The following is an 18,866-nucleotide window of genomic DNA, read 5'->3' as shown; positions in this document are numbered from 1 at the left end:
TGACGCACTCTCAAAACTAGCCAGCACCAAACCAGGGGGCAATAATAGAAGCCTCATCCAAGATACATTGCAAAGTCTATCGATCTCGGAGGAAGAAAATGTCCTAACCATATCAGGACAGGATCAAGGATGGATGACTCCTATAATCAACTACCTCAAGTCTGAAACACTTTCCACAAATAAAAAGGAGGTAAAAAGGCTAGTACGAGAAGCACAGTACTATACCATAATGGGCAACATCCTATATAGGAGAGGAAGTTCAGCACCCCTCCTAAAATGTGTGCCGACCTCTGATACAAGGGACGTCTTGGAAGAAGTACATAGCGGTATGTGTGGCAACCACCTCGGAGCACGAGCTCTTTCCAAAAAGGTACTCCGAGCTGGGTTCTTCTGGCCAACCTTATAAAAGGAAGTGATAGAGTTCGTCAAGATGTGCCCACCATGTCAAAAGCAAGCTAAATTCTATATTGCTCCACCAGAGGAGCTCATCAGTGTTACGTCACCATGTCCATTCACAAAGTGGGGGCTCGACATCCTTGGACCCTTCTCCCAGGGGTCAGGATAAGTCAAGTTCCTCATTGTAGGAATAGACTATTTCACAAAATGGATTGAGGCAGAGCCCTTAGCTAATGCCACCACCCAAAGAAGTCGGAAATTCCTATACAGAAATATTATCACAAGGTTCGGGGTTCCATACTCCATCACCACAGATAATGGCACTCAGTTCACCGATACGGGTTTCAGGAACTTGGTAGCTGACTTGAAAATAAAGAACCAATTCACATCCGTAGAACACCCACAAGCCAACGGACAGGCGGAAGCTGCCAATAAAGTCATTGATGAACGAAAATATTGATGGTATAGAATTTCACTAATAAAATCTCGTTGCAAGTATAGTTTCTAAACCAACAATAATCTTTTTATACAAAAATTTATTTGTCACAAGTAACAAACCCCTAATAATCCTAATAACCGAAGTATTTAAACCTCGGGTCGTCTCTCAAAGGAATTGCAGGATAGTGTTCTTGTTATTGGTTATGAGTTGTATATCTTGGGGTTTTTGGATGAGAAACAAGAAAAGTAAATGTCAATGAAATTCAAATGATAAAATGGTCTTGGCAAGGTTTGGTGGTTAATGATCTCTATCCTTATCACTAACCACAACATGAGAATTGGTAAGGATCAATCCCATTAAATCATCCTCTACCTAGTAAAGGAAAGTCAAATGAGCTATATCAATCCAAGTCCATAAGTCCTAGCTCTCCACCAAGTCAATTAGTGAGAACTAGAGTCAACGGCTACCAATCATCAATTACTTGGACATTAGTGGCTCAAGAGTTCCTAAGTTACCATACCAAACCAAGAGCATAAAATTCTACTCTAACATCCTTCCAAGCATTTTGTCAAACACTTGGAAGACATAAAGAGAAAACATAGTAAATCAACAACAAGAATGAAATCTAACAACAACTAATTGCAAAGAACTAACAACAACAATCAAATAAAACACAATTGACATGAATTACCTCAAATTGCATTAAAAGAAAATAAAAGAACAAAAGTAGATCCACAACAAAGTATAGAAACAAAATAGAGAAAATCACAACAAAAGAATAGAAGAACAAGATGTAACAACAAGGAATTAAAAGGTAGAAGTAGATGAAAGCATGAATTAAAACCTAGATCTAAGAAATCCTAATCTAACCTAATCCTCATTCTAGAGAGAAAAGAGAGCTTCTCTCTCTAAAAAACTAAAACTAAAACTAGATCTAAAAAAATGTGTTGTGTATGTCCCAAGATCAATGATACATCCCCCATTCATTCCTTGGTCTTTTTAGCCCTTTTCCCGCCAAGATCAGCTTCAAAACTAGGCCAAAATCCCTTCAGAAACTGCCAGGCACGATTTCATTAAAGAAGTCATGTTCGGGCATCGATGCGTACGCGTACAGCACGCGTACGCGTCCCTGGAATTATCGCAATCCACGCGTATGCGTCTAGTGCGCGTGCGCGTCCATGGGCGCATCCCAAATCTTTGGCTTTTCATGATTTCTCCACTTTCCATACTTTCTCTTCACTCCTTTGATCCATTCCTAGCCTTTTCAATCTGAAATCACTAACAAACACATCAAGACATCTAGTGGAATCAAAGGGAGATTAGAATTATCAAATTAAAGATCTAAAAAGCATGTTTTCACACTTAAGCACAAATCAAGGAAGAATCACAAAATCATGCTATTTCATTGAATAAATGTGAGGAAAGGTTGACAAAATACTCTAAATTCTACACAAGATAAATCCTAAAAATGGGGTTTATCAACCTCCCCACACTTAACCCTTAGGAGCAAGTTAATGCAAGAAGTTATAAAAGTTAATCCATAGAAAGCGACCTGATGAGGTCTGACTAAAAATGGATTATTAAAAATAACTTAACAAGGCCCGACAGAGAAATCGAACCAACGAAAGGATCACTGAAAAGGGATGAAGACGTCTCGCTAAGGCCAAAGAAAGGCTAAAAAGTCGAGACAAAAGTGCCTAGCTACAAAAGTACAAGTCTCGCAAAAAAGACATTACTTAAAAAGAAAAAGCACAAACAAGAGCTAAAAAGTCGTCCAAACAAACTATAAAGAAAAGGTTCCCCTTGGAACACTTCCTAAAATGTTGTTGGAATATGACTAAAAAGCTCAGGCAAGGAGGTCAGACGGGTCGACGTCAGAGGAGCACAGATATGACCTCAAGAAAAGAGAAAGCCAAAAAGGTGAAGAAACAACCTAAGGCTCAAAAAGTGCTTAAAAGGGATGCAATTCCACTCAAAAGAAAGCATGACCTCAGAACAAAGATACAGAAAAGTCATCCGAAACTAGAAAGGTCCTATCTAAGGAACACTAAAAGTTGTCGGATGAGCCACTAAAAAGCCCAGCCGCCAAGCCGTAAGAATGGCCCGACTTGATCATCAATGGCGCCAACAACTTAGTACGCACAATTGTAATCTCAACTCTTTATCACAACTTCGCACAACTAACCAGCAAGTGCACTGAGTCGTCCAAGTAATAAACCTTACGTGAGTAAGGGTCGATCCCACGGAGATTGTTGGCCTGAAGCAAACTATGGTCACCTTGTAAATCTCAGTCAGGCGGATTCAGATAATTATGGAGATTTGATAATGAAAACATAAATAAAACATAAACTAGGATAGAGATACTTATGTAATTCATTGATGAGAATTTCAGATAAGCATATAGAGATGCTTTCGTTCCTCTGAATCTCTGCTTTCCTGCTGTCTTCATCCAATCATTCCTACTCCTTTCCATGGCAAGCTTTATGTAGGGCATCACCGTTGTCAATGGCTATATCCCATCCTCTCTGTGAAAATGGTCTAATGCGCTGTCACTGCATGGCTAATCATCTGTCGGTTCTCGATCATACTGTAATAGGATTTACTATCCTTTTGCGTCTGTCACTACGCCCAGCACTCGCGAGTTTGAAGCTCGTCATAGCCATCCCTTCCCAGATCCTACTCGGAATACTACAGACAAGGTTTAGACTTTCCAGATCTCAAGAATGGCCGTCCATGGGTTCTAACTTATACCACGAAGATTCTAATATCTCAGACTCGGTCCTCTGTATTAGATATCTAAGAGATACTCATTCTAGCTTGTTTGCATGTAGAACGGAAGTGTTTGTCAGGCACGCATTCATAGGTGAGAATAATGATGAGCGTCACATAATCATCACATTCATCATGTTCTTGGGTGCGAATGGATATCTTAGAGAAGGAATAAGCTTGAATTGAATAGAAAAATAGTAGTACTTTGTATTAATTCATGAGGAACAGCAGAGCTCTACACCTTAATCTATGGAGTGTAGAAACTCTACCGTTGAAAATACATAAGTGATAAGGTCCAGGCATGGCCGAATGGCCAGCCCCCAAAACGTGATCAAAAGATCAAAAGATAATCCCAAGATATCCCAAGATGTAAATACAATAGTAAAAAGTCCTATTTATACTAAACTAGTTACTAGGATTTACAGAGATAAGTAAATGATGCAGAAATCCACTTCCGGAGCCCACTTGGTGTGTGCTTGGGCTGAGCATTGAGCCTTACACGTGTAGAGGCTTCTCTTGGAGTTGAACGCCAGTTTGTAACCTGTTTCTGGCGTTTAACTCCACTTTGCAACATGTTTCTGGCGTTTAACTCCAGAATGCAACATGGAACTGGCGTTCAACGCCCTGGATGTCTACTTTTCAACGCAATTGATAGCGCGCCATTTGGAATTTTGTTGCTCCAGAAAATCCACTTTGAGTGCAGGGAGGTCAGAATCCAACAGCATCTGCAGTCCTTCTTCAACCTCTGAATCTGATTTTTGCTCAAGTCCCTCAATTTCAGCCAGAAATTACCTGAAATCACAGAAAAACATACAAACTCATAGTAAAGTCCAAAAATGTGAATTTTAATTAAAAACTAATAAAAATATACTAAAAACTAACTAAATCATACTGAAAACTATGTAAAAAATAATGCCAAAAAGCGTATAAATTATCCGCTCATCACAACACCAAACTTAAATTGTTGCTTGTCCCCAAGCAACTGAAAATCAAATAGGATAAAAAGAAGAGAATATACTATAAATTCCAAAATATCAATGAAACTTAGCTCCAATCAGATGAGCGGGACTTGTAGCTTTTTGCCTCTTGAATAGTTTTGGCATCTCACTTTATCCATTGAAGTTCAGAATGATTGGCATCTATAGGAACTCAGAGTTCAGATAGTGTTATTGATTCTCCTAGTTCAGTATGTTGATTCTTGAACACAGCTACTTTATGAGTCTTGGCCGTGGCCCTAAGCACTTTGTTTTCCAGTATTACCACCGGATACATAAATGCCACAGACACATAACTGGGTGAACCTTTTCAGATTGTGACTCAGCTTTGCTAAAGTCCCCAATTAGAGGTGTCCAGGGTTCTTAAGCACACTCTTTTTTTGCTTTGGATCTTGACTTTAACCGCTCAGTCTCAAGTTTTCACTTGACACCTTCACGCCACAAGCACATGGTTAGGGACAGCTTAGTTTAGCCGCTTAGGCCAGGATTTTATTCCTTTAGACCCTCCTATCCACTTATGCTCAAAGCCTTGGATCCTTTTTACTTACCCTTGCCTTTTGGTTTTAAGGGCTATTGGCTTTTTGCTCTTGCCTTTTGGTTTAAAGAGCTTTTGGCTTTTTTTTTGCTTTTGTATTCACTGCTTTTTCTTGCTTCAAGAATCATTTTTATGATTTTTCAGATTATCAAATAACATTTCTCCTTTTTCCTTATTCTTCAAGAGCCAACATATTTAACATTCATGAGCATCAACTTCAAAAGACATATGCACTGTTCAAGCATTCATTCAGAAAATAAAAAGTGTTGCCACCACATCAAAATAATTAAACTAGTTTCAAGGATGAATTCGAAACCATGTACTTCTTGTTCTTTTGTAATTAAAACATTTTTCATTCAAGAGAGGTGATGGATTTATATTCATAACTTGAAGGCATAGACACTTAGACACTAATGATCATGTAATAAGACACAAATATAAATAAACATAAAGCTCAAAAATCAAAAAATAGGAAAATAAATAAACAAGGAGATTAAGGAATGAGTCCACCTTAGTGAGGGTGGCATCTTCCTCTTATTGAAGAACCAATGGTGCTCTTGAGCTCATCTATGTCTCTTCCTTGACTTTCTTGCTCCTCTCCCATAGCTCTTTGACCTTCTCTAATTTCATGGAGGATGATGGAGTGCTCTTGATGCTCCACCCTTAGTTGTCCCATGTTGGAACTTAATTCTCCTAGGGAAGTGTTGATTTGTTCCCAATAATTCTGTGGAGGAAAGTGCATCCCCTGAGGCATCTCAGGGATTTTATGGTGAGGAATTTCCTCATGCTCATGTTGAGGTCCATGATCTCTTATTTGCTCCATCCTTTTCTTAGTGATGGGCTTGTCCTCTTCAATGAGGATGTCTCCCTCTATGCCAATTCCAGCCGAATTGCAGAGGTGGCAAATGAGGTGAGAAAAGGCTAACCTTGCCCAAGTGGAGGACTTGTCAGCCACCTTGTAGAGTTCTTGAGGTATAATCTCATGAACTTCCACCTTTTCTCCAATCATGATACTATGGATCATGATGGCCCGGTCTATAGTAACTTCAGACCGGTTACTAGTAGGAATGATTGAGCGTTGAATGAACTCTAGCCATCCCCTAGCCACTGGTTTGAGGTCATGCCTTCTTAATTGAACCGGCTTGCCTCTTGAGTCAATTTTCCATTAAGCTCCTTCCTCACATATGTCTATGAGGACTTGGTCCAACCTTTGATCAAAGTTGACCCTTCTTGTGTAGGGGTGTGCGTTCTCTTCCATCATTGGCAAGTTGATCGCCAGCCTTACATTTTCCGGACTAAAATCTAAGTATTTTCCCCGAACCATGGTAAGCCAATGCTTTGGATTCGGGTTCACACTTTGATCATGGTTCCTAGTGATCCATGCATTTGCATAGAACTCTTGAACCATTAGGATCCCGACTTGTTGAATGGGCTTGGTGAGAACTTCCCAACCTCTTCTTTGGATTTCAAGTCGGATCTCCGGATACTCATTCTTCTTGAGCTTGAAAGGAACCTTAGGGATCACTTTCTTCTTGGCCACAACTTCATAGAAGTTGTCTTGATGGACCTTTGAGATGAATCTCTCCATCTCCCATGACTCAGAGGTGGAAGCAATTGCCTTCCCTTTCCTCTTTCTAGAGGTTTCTCTGGTCTTAGGTGCCATAAATGGTTATGGAAAAACAAAAAGCTATGCTTTTACCACACCAAACTTAAAATGTTTGCTCGTCCCCGAGCAAAAGAAGAAAGAAAGTAGTAGAAGAAGAAGAAAATGGAGGAGATGGAGGGTGAGGTGTTTGCGGCCAAGGTGAGAAGTTAGGGTTGTGTTGTGTGAAAATGAAGAAAGAATGAGAGGTTTATATAGGAGTGAAGGGGTGTGTAGGGTTCGGCCATTAGGGTTGGGTTTGGGAGGGAAATTAGTTTGAATTTTGAAGGTAGGTAAGGTTTATGGGGAAGAGAGGGTGGATGTGAGTGGGGAAGAGGTGATGGGAAAGAGTGATTGAGGTGATTGGTGGGGGGTATTTGGGGAAGAGTGTTATGAAAATGTGTGAAGAAAAAAGAAGAAAAAGTGGGGATCCTGTGGGGTCCACAGATCAAGTGGGGATCCTGTGGGGTCCACAGATCAAGTGGAGTCAAGGACTTAACATCCCTGCTCCAATTAGGCGTGTAAAACGCCCTTGCTGTGCAATCCTGGCGTTTAACACCAGACTGTTGCCTGTTTCTGGCGTTAAACGCCCAATTGTCGCTTGTTTCTGGCGTTAAACGCCAGCTTGGTGCTTGTTTCTGGCGTTTAAACGCCAGACTGTTCTCCTCCAGGGTGTGCTGTTTTTCATTCTATTTTTCATTCTGTTTTTAATTTTTCAGTAGTTTTTGTGACTCCACATGATCATGAACCTAATAAAACACGAAATAACAATAGAAAATAAATAAATATAATTAGATAACATTGGGTTGCCTCCCAACAAGCGCTTCTTTAATGTCAATAGCTTGACAGTGAGCTCTCATGGAGCCTCACAGATGTTCAGAGCAAGGTTGGAACCTCCAAACACCAAACTTAGAGTTTGAATGTGGGGGTTCAACACCAAACTTAGAGCTTGGTTGTGGCCTCCCAACACCAAACTTAGAGTTTGACTGTGGGGCTTTGGTTGACTCTACAGTGAGAGAAGCTCTTCATGCTTCCTCTCCATGGTTACAGAAGGAGATCCTTGAGTTTTAAACACAAGGTTGTCCTCATTCAGTTGAAGGACCAACTCTCCTCTGTCCACATCAATCACAGCTCTTGCTGTGGCTAGGAAGGGTCTTCCAAGGATGATGGATTCATCCTCTTCCTTCCCAGTGTCTAGGATTATGAAATCATCAGGGATGTAAAGGCCTTCAACCTTTACTAGCACGTCCTCTACTAGTCCATAAGCCTATTTTCTTGAGTTGTCTGCCATCTCTAATGAGATTTTGGCAGCTTGCACCTCAAAGATTCCCAGTTTCTCCATTACAGAGAGTGGCATGAGGTTTATCCCTAACCCAAGGTCACATAGAGCCTTCTCAAAGGCCATGGTGCCTATGGTACAAGGTATTAAGAACTTTCCAGGATCCTGTTTCTTCTGAGGCAATGTCAGTTGATTCAGATCACTCAGTTCATTGATGAGCAAGGGAGGTTCATCTTCCCAAGTCTCATTACCAAATAATTTGGAATTTAGCTTCATGATTGCACCAAGGTACTTGGCAACTTGCTCTTCAGTGACGTCTTCATTCTCTTCAGAAGAAGAATACTCATCAGAGCTCATGAATGGCATAAGGAGGTTCAATGGAATCTCTATGGTCTCTAGATGAGCCTCAGATTCCTTTGGTTTCTCAGAGGGAAACTCCTTGTTGATCACTGGACGTCCCAGGAGGTCTTCCTCACTAGGATTCACGTCCTCCTCCTCCCTTGTAGGTTCAGCCATGATGGTTAAATCAATGGCCTTGCTTCTGTATTGCTTGGGAGAGTTCTAGGAGGAGTTTCAGTGACTCTTTTACTCAGCTGGCCCACTTGTGCCTCCAAATTTCTAATGGAGGACCTTGCTTCATTCATGAAACTTAAAGTGGCCTTAGATAGATCAGAGACTATATTTGCTAAGCTAGATGGATTCTGCTCAGAATTCTCTATCTGTTGCTGAGTGGATGATGGAAAAGGCTTGCTATTGCTAAAACTGTTTCTTCCACCATTATTAAAGCCTTGTTGAGGCTTTTGTTGATCTTTCCATGAGAAATTTGGATGATTCCTCCATGAGGGATTATAGGTGTTTCCATAGGATTCACCCATGTAATTCACCTCTGCTATTGCAGGGTTCTCAAGATCATAAGCTTCTTCTTCAGAAGATGCCTCTTTAGTACTGTTGGATGATTCCTTCAATCCATTCAGACTCTGAGAGATCATATTGACTTGCTGAGTCAATATTTTATTCTGAGCCAATATGGCATTCAGAGTATCAATTTCAAGAACTCCCTTCCTCATAGGCGTCCCATTACTCACAGGATTCCTTTCAGAAGTGTACATGAACTGGTTATTCGCAACCATGTCAATGAGTTCTTGAGCTTTTGTAGGCATTTTCTTAAGGTGAATGGATCCACCTGCAGAATGGTCCAATGATATCTTTGATAATTCAGACAGACCATCATAGAATATATCCAGGATGGTCCATTCTGAAAGCATGTCAGAAGGATACTTTTTGGTTAGTTCCTTGTATCTCTCCCAAGCTTCATAGAGGGATTCACCTTCCTTTTGTCTGAAGGTCTGAACATCCACTCTAAGCTTGCTAAGCTTTTGAGGAGGAAAGAACTTGGCTAAGAAAGCCATGACCAGCTTATCCCAAGAGTTCAGGCTATCTTTAGGTTGAGAGTCCAACCATATTCTAGCTCTGTCTCTTACAGCAAACGGGAAAAGCATGAGCCTGTAGACCTCGGAATCAACCCATTGGTCTTAACAGTATCACAGATCTGCAAGAATTCAGTTAAGAACTGAAAGGGATCTTCGGATGGAAGTCCATAAAACTTGCAATTCTGTTGCATCAGAGAAACTAGTTGAGGTTTCAGCTCAAAATTGTTTGCTCCAATGGTAGAAATTGAGATGCTTCTTCCATGTAAATTGGAATTAGGTGCAGTAAAGTCACCAAGCATCTTCCTTGCATTGTTATTATTTTCAGCCATGCCTCCTTCTTTTTCGAAAATTTCTGTCAGATTTTCTCCAGAGAGTTGTGCTTTAGCTTCCCTTAGCTTCCTCTTTAGAGTCCTTTCAGGTTCAGGATCAGCTTCAACAAGAATGTTCTTATCCTTGTTCCTGCTCATATGAAAAAGAGAAAAACAGACAGGAAAATATGGAATCCTCTATGTCACAGTATAGAGCATAGTTGTAAAAATCGGACCGGACCAGCCGGTTCAACCAGAAAACCGGTGAACCGAACCTTGTACCGGTCTGGTTTGGTATATTAACCGTTTAAGGAAACGAACCGGTAAAAACCGGTACGAACCGATCAAACCGACACGGACCAGAACCGAACCGGTCCAGTCATCCTGCGTGCCGATGACGTCACGCTGACGTCAGCATGCGGGTTGTGAAATTTGCAAAATACAATGCAAGGAATAGGAGTCAAACTTGGGTCTTCTGGATTGAAGACCAAGTTGACAACCACTGCACTAACTCGTTACTTTAGTATTGCTAATGCTTTTCATAATATATATTTCAACTTTTTATAACTAATATATATATATATATATATATATATATATATATATATATATATATATATATATATATATATATGAAAATACTTAACTCAATATTTTTTAAATTAATTATTTTTTAATTGAAGTACAAATTAATTAATTTTAAAATAAAAAATAATAATGAATATAAAAATAAAATAAAAATTATTTATTCTGAGAAAAAAAATTAATTTATATAATTATTTAATTATATAAAAATATTTAGACCTTGAAATTATTCTTTAGATATAATTCATAGATTGTTATTCGTATTGTGTCTAATTAAGATACTATATAGTAGTATGAACTAATTATATGTCTATTTTTGTATTAGTTATTTATAGAATTCGACTTAATTGTTCTTAAAATGTTAGTAAAAATATTATTTTTCAAAATTTAATTTTAGGTTTTTGACTATTTTTATTTTTTATTTGCATAGTACCGAGTCAACCGGTTCAACCAGTGACCCACCGGTTGAACCAGTGACCCAGTGATCCAGTGACTTAACCGGTTCGATTACCGGTTCAGTTCTGACAACTATGGTATAGAGATTCCTTATGCAAGTATAAGAAGAGAAGAATAGAAGAAGAGAAATTCGAACACCAAGAGGAAGAGAGGGTTCGAATTTTGAGATGAAGAGAAGTGTTAGTAAATAAATAAATAATTAGAAGGAGATGAGAGAGAGGGAATTTCGAAAATTTAAATAAAATAAAATAAAATAAAATAAAAATATTTTAAAATTAAAGTTAAAATTCAAAAATTAAAATTGAAATTAAATTAAATTAAAAATTAAAACAATTAGTAAAAAAAAGGGATTTCGAAAAAGAGGGATGGGATTTTTGAAAAAGAGAGAGAGAGAGAGAATTAATTAGGTAGTTTTGAAAAAGATATGATTGAAACAAAAAGATAGGATTGATTGAAAAAAGATTTGAAAATCAATTTAAAAAGATAAAAAGTTAAAAAATATTTTGAAATTGATTTTGAAAAAGATGTGATTGAAATTTATTTTGAAAAAGATTTGAAAAAGAATTTTAAAAAGATTTGATTTTGAAAATTAAAATTGATTACTTGACTAACAAGAAACAAAAAGATAGGATTTTAAAATTTAAAGATTGAACCTTTCTTAATAGGCAAACAACAACTTAATATTTTTGAATCAATCACATTAATTGTTAGCATTGAATTCGAAAATATGGAATAAAAATAAGAAAAAGATTTTAAAAATTAATTTGAAATTTTCGAAAATATGAAAGAAAAATTGAAAAAGATTTGATTTTTGAAAAAGATTTGAAAAAGATAGAATTTTTAAATTGAAAATTTGATTTGACTCATAAGAAACAACTAAATTTTAAAAAATTTTAAAAAAGTCAACTCAAATTTTCAAAAATTTATGAGTGAAAAAGGGAAAGATATTTTTTTTTTATTTTTGAATTTTAATAAAGAAAGAGAAAAACATCAAAAAGACTCAATGCATGAAAATTTTGGATCAAAACATGTAATGCATGCAAGAACACTATGAATGTCAAGATGAACACCAAGAATACTTTGAATGTCAAGATGAACACCAAGAACTTATTTTTGAAAATTTTGAAGAAAAGAAAACATGTAAGACACTAAACTTAAAGAATTTTAATTTTTAGACACTAAGAATTCAAGAATGCATGTGAAAAATAAGAAAAGACACAAAACAAGAAAATATGAAGATCAAACAAGAAGACTGGCCAAGAACGACTTGAAGATCATGAAGGATGTAATGCATGAAATTTTTGAAAATAATTTTTGGAAAATTAAAAAGATGCAATTGACACCAAACTTAAAACTTGACTCTAGACTCAAACAAGAAACACAAAAATATTTTTGATTTTATGATTTTATAAATTTTTTTTATTTTTCGAAAATTAATTTGGAAAAACGAAAAAGAAGAACATTATTTTTTTTGAATTATTTTCGAAAATAAAAGTAATAAAAACAAAAAGTTTAAAATTAAAATAAAATTACCTAATCTGAGCAACAAGATGAACCGTCAGTTGTCCAAACTCGAACAATCCCCGGCAACGGCGCCAAAAACTTGGTGCACGAAATTGTGATCATCAATGGCGCCAACAATTTGGTACGCACAATTGTAATCTCAACTCTTTATCACAACTTTGCACAACTAACCAGCAAGTGCACTGGGTCGTCCAAGTAATAAACCTTACGTGAGTAAGGGTCGATCCCACAGAGATCGTTGGCCTGAAGCAAGCTATGGTCACCTTGTAAATCTCAGTCAGGCGGATTCAGATAATTATGGAGATTTGATAATGAAAACATAAATAAAACATAAACTAGGATAGAGATACTTTTGTAATTCATTGATGAGAATTTCAAATAAGCATATAGAGATGCTTTCGTTCCTCTGAACCTCTGCTTTCCTGCTGTCTTCATCCAATCATTCCTACTCCTTTCCATGGCAAGCTTTATGTAGGGCACCACCGTTGTCAATGGCTACATCCCATCCTCTCTGTGAAAATCGTCCAATGCGCTGTCACTGCATGGCTAATCATTTGTCGGTTCTCGATCATACTGGAATAGGATTTACTATCCTTTTGCGTCTGTCACTACGCCCAGCACTCGCGAGTTTGAAGCTCGTCACAGCCATCTCTTCCCAGATCCTACTCGGAATACCACGGACAAGGTTTAGACTTTCCGGATCTCAAGAATGGCCGTCCATGGGTTCTAACTTATACCACGAAGATTCTAATATCTCGGACTCGGTCCTCTGTATTAGATATCTAAGAGATACTCATTCTAGCTTGTTTGCATGTAGAACGGAAGTGTTTGTCAGGCACGCGTTCATAGGTGAGAATGATGATGAGCGTCGCATAATCATCACATTCATCATGTTCTTGGGTGCGAATGGATATCTTAGAGAAGGAATAAGCTTGAATTGAATAGAAAAACAGTAGTACTTTGTATTAATTCATGAGGAACAGCAGAGCTCCACACCTTAATCTATGGAGTGTAGAAACTCTACCGTTAAAAATACATAAGTGATAAGGTCCAGGAATGGCCAAATGGCCAGCCCCCAAAACATGATCAAAAGATCAAAAGATAATCCCAAGATATCCCAAGATGTAAATACAATAGTAAAAAGTCTTATTTATACTAAACTAGTTACTAGGGTTTACAGAGATAAGTAAATGATGCAGAAATCCACTTCCAGGGCCCACTTGGTGTGTGCTTGGGCTGAGCATTGAGCTTTACACGTGTAGAGGCTTCTCTTGGAGTTGAACGCCAGTTTGTAACCTGTTTCTGGCGTTTAACTCCACTTTGCAACCTGTTTCTGGCGTTTAACTCCAGAATGTAGCATAGAACTGGCATTCAACGCCAATTTGCGTCGTCTAAACTCAAGAAAAGTATGGACTATTATATATTGCTGGAAAGCCCTGGATGTCCACTTTCCAACGCAATTAAGAGCGCGCCATTTGGAGTTTTGTAGCTCCAAAAAATCCACTTTGAGTGCAGGGAGGTCAGAATCCAACAGCATCTGCAGTCCTTCTTCAACCTCTAAATCTGATTTTTGCTCAAGTCCCTCAATTTCAGCCAGAAATTAACTGAAATCACAGAAATACACACAAACTCATAGTAAAGTCTAGAAATGTGAATTTTAATTAAAAACTAATAAAAATATACTAAAAACTAACTAAATCATACTGAAAACTATGAAAAAATAATGCCAAAAAGCGTATAAATTATCCGCTCATCAGTTGACCAGCGCCAAGTCAAAGCAGGGCATGACCCTCAAAGGCAAAGAGTAACAAACTCACTCAAAGGAGGTCAGACCGAGAAATACTTGAATAAAAGTTCGAAGGGTTGCAAAAAGTAAAACCCCCACACGTTTAACAAAATACAGCTACCATAATAAAATATTAAAGACTCAAAAGGCCACCTAAAAAGCAGCCTCAGAGTTTAAAGTGTTTTGTTTTTGCAAAATAAAGTTGCTAGGAAGCAACCAAATGTCAAAGAAGTCAACCTTAGACAGATTTACAAAAAACAAGTTCAAAGTCCACACGTCGGACTATAATAATACACAAAAGTTATAAAGAATCCAAATTGTCCCCAGTAGTAGCATCCTTGGCTGAAGGAGGAGGAATGGTCGAGATCGGGGTAGCATCAACAGTTCCATCCGACCGTTCAGAATTTGTACATCGGGCTCGGGCTCTGGAGGGTCGACCTCTGAAGGGACAGAAGAAGCTGAAGCTGCTGAGGCTTTCCCTGGTGGCACAAGAGGAGGACCCTCGTCCTCCTCATCAGGGGCAGGCACGATCTTACCGTCCTCTACCGTATTATCCAGACTAAACAAAGTCAGGTCGAGCTCAGGGGCAAGAACCATGACCTGGGCCTTCAAGTTTTCATATGCATCAATCACGCTGCCCACCAAGTGACCTTGGAGCTCGGCATAGTTAGCATGGGCGGACTGAAGTCTCTCCCTGGTTTCCAACAACTCGCCATAGGTACGTGTGTAGCTCTCTTTATGCTTTTTTGCCATCTCCTCATCCAGGTTGGCAGCAACCTCGGCAGCAGTAGCTCAGGACTTCTCCCTCTCCACATCCAGCTCCAACTTTGCCATCCTAGCATCAAGCTCATCCTTCAAACCCTTAATCCTATCAAATTCAGATTTGGCCTCTTCCATAAAGGCCTTAGTCGCGTGAACTGGAGAACCCTGGACCGTACGGAACAAAGCCGCACCCATATTGGCCATCCGAATACTATTGTTGGTAATGAAATCCAAATGTCGAAGGATGGACACATCATCCAGAGGAATTTGGCCATGAGGAGCTATCAATTCGGAAGCAAAGCCCACGCAATCAAAATCTTTATCATTCAGATCATAAACACTAATAGTTTTTTGTCGCTTCGAAGGAGGACCGGCAGTAGTAGGAGAGGAGATAGCACCAGAGGTCGGTTGAATAGGGTCAGAGGGAATTGTCCGAACTTGGGGTGTCGGGATGACTTTCCTTGGCCCCGAGGTGTCAGAGGTCGGCTTCTTCGGAGGTAGCTGAGAAGACCCTTCTCCCGAGGCTTCACCGATAAGTTTTGTGCAGCCGTCGCCTTCTTAGCCCTGCGGAAGGCCTTCATGGAATCTGAAGATTTCACCATTTCTGAAAAAGGAAACCAGGACGACAAGTTACAGATAAGAATGGGGTAAATTTGCAAATAAAACAAGAAATTAAACAGAAGAAGAAGTCGGGCGCTACCCAGTTCAGCACAGAGGAGGGAAGGATCTCCCAGAAACCTCTTAGTATCCAAATGAGGAGGTTCCCCCCAGTGCTCCTCCAAAAGAACCACAAAAGCTTGTTCTAACTCTCTTAAACTCTCCCAAGAATACTTAACTACCACTGGATCCTTTTGCAACAACAAAGGGAAGGTGGGTTCATTATTTTCATCTAAAAAGAAAGGTTGAGCATCCTCAACAGCTCGGACCTTGAAGTAGTAGTTCTTAAAATCATGAAAAGACTCATCATACATAGAGAACACTTTCTTCCCTTGAGTAGCTCGAAAAGAAATCCAAGAGGCTTTCTTCTTAGCTACCCCAGGCTTTGTCAACACAAAAAGATATAGAAAGAGAGTTTCGGTAGGTCGAACACCCAATTCCTGACACAACAGCTGAAAAATCTTTATGAAACCCCATGAGTTTGGATGGAGCTGAGAAGGGGCCACATTACAAGATCACAATAGGTTGGTCTCAAAAGTGGTAAAAGGGATAGCGATATTCAGCTAACTAAAAAAGTATTCATAAGCATAGAAAAAGGGTCATTCTCCCTGAGTTAATGAAGGAAAACTAACCCTCTCTTCAGGGTCAGGCGACACCAATTCATAATTCTTCTCATCATCCCTATTACTACAAATCCTATGGAACCTCATAAGCCTTACACAGTACTCGGGATCAGCTACAATCACACACATCAGAACTATTGAATCCAGCCAATCGGCCATACCACCAGGAAGTTTTGAAGACATCTCGACAATATTTTTTCATGAAGACATAGGCCAACTATCCCTACAAGTAAGAAATAGAAAAATAGGTCACTATCGAAACAACACGGACAAAAACAGAGAGTAAGAAAACTAGCGCACAAGGAGCATCACAGCAAGAGGGCACCCCAGGTTTCACAAAAAGCACCAAACAAAAGACCAGGGGCACCCTCTGGAGGCAATGAAGATACAAGCACACAGGAAAATCAACAAAATAATCAAGATCCTAACAGAAACCCTAGCCCCTTCGCCAAAAAGGAAGCAACCAAGACTTCATCGCCTAAATACCTACGAGTTCCTGGAACAAAGAAACAGAAGCAAAAAAGGTCGCAATCTGAATCCTGAACAAAAGCAAAGGCCGCACAGGATCAGGGAAAGAAAGTTTCAACCTTTTTTACAACGATTCAAAGACGCAATCTTTTACGGAAAGGCTCAGCCTTCTCAAAACAAATCCAATAAAGATAAAAACTTTGCATGTAAAAGACAAACATGCTACAGTGAAAGCATACATAAAGACGACTATCGAAGCATAAAAAGGAAGGAGAAATACCAACCTGTGGAGGAAAAGGAAACAAGCGCGAAGGCTCAGATAGAAGCAACGACCGAATCTGCGCCAACAAACGCTCTCGAGCAAAGAAGAAGGGAAGCTTGGGGGCGTGAAAACAGAGAAGGCAGATGAATGAAGCACTCGGCAAAAGACAAGCAAAGAACGAAGAGAAAGGGAAGAAACTGAAAGTGATTCTTTAATTTCAAAATGAGATACAAAGAGGGAAAAGAAGAAACGACAAAGGGAAAATAAATGAGCTTTTAAAAGCCCTCGCGCATTCCCAAGAAAGAGCAACGCGCGCTACAGTTAAAAACAAAAAGAAACGCTTCGCATTCAAGAAGCAAATCCCAACAGGAGTTATACGAGAGATCGACCAAAGGCAAATGCTCGAGCACGACTTCCTCAAAGGGGTCGAAGTCTAAAGACTCGACCTCAAGGGAAAGATCGAACTCGAGCAGGGGCACTGTTCATACCCTAGGTCGAGCTATACGATCCGGGTTGACCGAAGACAAGAGCGACCAACCTTTTAAGGTTGGATCGCCATTGACCTCTCGTCAAAGAGTTCGGCCAAATCACCATAGAAGCCCAAGTAGGCCCAAACGAAGGAACGCAGTCCACTCTAAAGGTGGCTAGCCTAAAAAGGTAAGGCGGCTTCCCTCAAAGATAAGATGAGAAAACTAACTTATCTAAAGGGACACTCCGCACTACTATAAATACACTAGAGCACCCAGGTATAACTCATATTCTGATTCTACACAAAAACCTGCCTAAAGCCCGTGCTAACTTAAGCATCGGAGTCTCTTGCAGGTACCACTACCCTCCGGTGATCAAGGATCAGCAGCTCCACCAGATCCAACAAGTCGGACGTGACAACTCCGGCCACAACAACTGATCTCATCCGAGATCGACCCTCCGTTTCAAGTAACCCTCGGAACAGGTAGGATCATTGTGCCGGATGTTGGCGCTTTGCAGCAAGATATCTTAAAGGAAGCACACAAAAGTGGATTCTATATTCACTCGGGGAGTACTAAGATGTATCATGATTTAAAGGCGATGTTTTGGTGGCCGGGTATGAAGAATGATGTGGCAAAATATATTTCAAAGTGTTTAACCTATCAGAAAGTAAAGATCTAATATCAGAGACCTTCTGGGACATTGCAACCTTTAGAGATTCCGCAATGGAAGTGGGAAAGCATTGCGATGGACTTTGTATCGGGATTGCCAAGGACTAAGGCCGGTTTTGATGCTGTCTGGGTGATCGTGGACCGACTGACGAAGTTAGCTCAATTTTTACCCATTCGGAAGAATTACACCCTTGAGGAGCTAGCACGGTTGTACATAAAGGAGATTGTGAGACTTCATGGTGTACCTACTACTATAATCTCCGATAGAGATCATCGTTTCACTTCGAGGTTTTGGGGTGCATTTCAGAAAGCTTTCAGAACCCGATTAAGCTTGAGCACAGCTTACCATCCTCAAACAGATGGTCAATCCGAGAGGACAATCCAAACCTTAGAAGATATGTTGAGGGCTTGTGTTCTGGATCAGTCGGCGAGCTGGGATCAATATATGCCGCTAGTGGAGTTTGCGTAAATAATAACTACCATGCGAGCATCGGAATGGCTCCGTACAAGGCTCTGTATGAGAGGAAATGCCAATCTCCACTATGTTGGTACGAAGCTGGAGAGAAAGGCTTGTTGAGGCCGGAGATGATAGCTGAGACCACTAAATAAGTCAAGAAAATCCGAGAAAGGATACTTACTGCACAAAGTCGTCAGAAGAGTTACGCTGATCAGAGGCGGAAGCCCTTGGAATTTGAGGAAGGAGACCATGTTTTTCTTAAGGTTACTCCAACCACAGGAGTAGGTAGGGTGATTAAAGAAAAGAAGTTGAATCCTCGGTACATCGGTTCATTTCAGATCCTAGAGAGGGTTG

General features: G+C 39.6%; 1 non-coding gene across 1 annotated transcript; it reads left to right on the top strand.

Annotated features, from left to right (window-relative positions):
* The first annotated feature begins 9,314 nt into the window (after nt 1–9,314).
* Nucleotides 9,315–9,422, top strand: LOC148569012 (small nucleolar RNA R71). The gene has a single exon (XR_015881593.1). It is a non-coding gene; the product is annotated as a small nucleolar RNA R71 (small nucleolar RNA).
* Nucleotides 9,423–18,866: the final 9,444 nt, after the last annotated feature.

This window comes from Arachis ipaensis, chromosome B4, assembly GCF_059453495.1.
Source record: "Arachis ipaensis isolate K30076 ecotype BB chromosome B4, ASM5945349v1, whole genome shotgun sequence".
Classification (NCBI taxonomy): Eukaryota; Viridiplantae; Streptophyta; class Magnoliopsida; order Fabales; family Fabaceae; genus Arachis; species Arachis ipaensis.
This window is presented reverse-complemented; position numbering and strand designations above follow the sequence as displayed.